At 31.2% G+C, this 2,463-nt stretch overlaps 1 protein-coding gene across 1 annotated transcript in view; it reads left to right on the top strand.

Moving 5' to 3' along the window:
* The window catches only part of LOC123505022 (integumentary mucin C.1-like), a 1,270-nt gene extending 1,184 nt beyond the window's left edge, over window positions 1-86 (top strand). The window contains exon 2 of the mRNA XM_045256033.1: window positions 1-86. This exon is cut by the window's left edge and continues 265 nt beyond it. The gene's annotated coding sequence lies outside the window, so the exon portion shown is untranslated.
* The last annotated feature ends 2,377 nt before the right edge of the window (window positions 87-2,463 follow it).

Raw genomic sequence — 2,463 nt, 5'->3', positions numbered from 1 at the left:
TTAAGAAAAATATGAAAAGGGAAATAAAAGAAAAAAAAGAAAAGAAAGTAGAGGAAGAATAAGAATAAGAATAAGAATAAACAAAACGAAAGATAAAAAGAAATAGGAGGAGGAGGAGGAGGAGGAGGAGGAGGAGGAGGAGGAGGAGGAGGAGGAGGAGATAGAATGACGGGATCTTTAGTGTAACATTTTAGTTACATAAAATTTTCTTTGTCAGTGAAAATAGTGCTGTTCATTTGGTCACAAGAGAGAAAAAAAAAAAAAATTCTGCATCAAGTGAGCACGATCCAAGTTACCTTTTACGGACAATCAGATCCTACCGAAAGAAATCATGTGTTAAACCCTTCATTATTTCCTCATCCTTTTCATGGGAGGCATCTGGAAAAAGAAAGAAAAGAGAAAAAGAACATAAGAAAAAAAAAATCTTAAGAATGAAGTTATATGATATACTTTGCTGGGCATTAATTATATATTATTAGTGAGTGGTAAATATATTGTACCTAAGAGGTAAGGATACGCATTCTGAAAATCTTTACTGTTTCATCACGACTATTTTGAACGACCATAGTGTTTATTATGTCCTTACATTGAAAACAGTAATAAAACCACTAGAAATATAGAATATATTAAAAAAGTTTATTTTTAAGAATATGAAGAATGATTCCTGGATTCCGAGCCACTTGGTTCTCTCACCAAGATTACTTTCAAAGACAACAAAGATGATATATCAGGTTCTCTAAGATGTTATCCCACTGACGGTGCAAACTTGGCTTAACCGTCTCTGGGATCGTGAAGATTCTTGAAAACCAACAATAACTTTTATCATACATAATGCTGAAAGTAGTTTGATAATGCGATCCAGTATTAGAGAATCACCTCAGTGGAAATCCTCTGTATTGAAAACCTGCGGCAAACCTTTCCTATAGGAGGTATTATGTATTACTTACGTATATCTCATGTTATCTATAATACAGAGATGTTGCTGAATAAAGTTAGTCTATCAGATGGTGTTTACATTAGTTAACCTTTGAGTTATCCCCCCTTCTCTCTCTCTCTCTCTCTCTCTCTCTCTCTCTCTCTCTCTCTCTCTCTCTCTCTCTCTCTCAACCAAGTTTTTCTTTTTTATGATGAAGTAATCAATAACCTCCAAATGTTTCACCGATAAATTAGGCGTAGGATATATTTTAGTTTATACTAGATTGTTTAGCTTTACCTCTGTAAAGTCTCTAATTTTCTCTTCGATATATGACAAAACAAAATATGCCCTATTGTATACTTTGGGTACATTAAGTATAAATACTCAGCAAACTTTCCTCTAATATATATATATATATATATATATATATATATATATATATATATATATATATATATATATATATATATATATATATATATATATATATATATATATATTGTAGTTATCCCTATATTATTTTCTTTTCTTTCATAGGCTACGCACAAGTTTAAAACGTTTTCTTTTGATATAATATGACTGACTCAAAGTAAAATGCATAACTTTATGAAACTACACCATGCGCTATTATTTTCATTCTTCACCTTCGAGTGTTATGCAAGTATGTGGCGCACAGGTAGTCTAACACTTATGTGAAAACATGCCTTTATCATAATTTCGCCCAATTCTTACTCTATGAAAATTCTCAAGATAAACAAGAGAAAGTCTTAAGCTCGACCTCGGTAGACTAAAGTTGAATTGCAAAACAAGAAGTAATAATCAGTTGTCACACGGCATGGTACATGAATGACATGGACTCAGGAATCAGTGTGTAGCCAAGAGACAGTTAAATTCTGTAACTCTGCTACGATTTTTCTATTTGGTTTATAGAACTATTATTAATTTGTTTTATCCTTCTTTTCTTTCTAGACATTTGCCTTCGTGTACAGTTTTAAAATTATTTTGAGAACATTACTTGTTAACCTTTCATCTTTTCTTTTATCTCGCTTCCATCTAGACTTGTTCACAATTTAAATTCTTCTTTTCTCAGCCATTTGCTTTATTTCAAATTTCTTTACTATTTTCTAATATACAACCTTTCAATTCTATTATTACAAGGTCATTTTACTATCTTCCTTATCTCATTTATAGATTCATTGCAATTAGTTGTTTCTTCTTCTTCACATACATTTTATACCGGCGTTTCTGTGCAGCTTTTAAATAGTCTTAGCAGTAAAATAATGACACTCTTAATGCCATTAACATAGAAAACGTGAGATGTTTTGAGTAGCTATGTAGGGGGAACTTTTCTGTGAGGGAATGTATCTCTAAATGAGTGATCGGTTACCTAAGTCATACTGTATGCTTTCAGAAATCACAACCTAAATACAGACATATAAATAAAGATAATATATCTAAATGCCTCGATACAAATAGATAAACAAAAATGGAATTAGAAGAAATATCAGAATAAACACATCAAATATAATGAACAAGAAGTCACAATT

The sequence above is a fragment of the Portunus trituberculatus genome, chromosome 17 (genome assembly GCF_017591435.1).
Source record: "Portunus trituberculatus isolate SZX2019 chromosome 17, ASM1759143v1, whole genome shotgun sequence".
Lineage (NCBI taxonomy): Eukaryota > Metazoa > Arthropoda > Malacostraca > Decapoda > Portunidae > Portunus > Portunus trituberculatus.
Note: the sequence above shows the minus strand (reverse complement) of the source record. Positions and strands in the feature narration are given on the sequence as shown.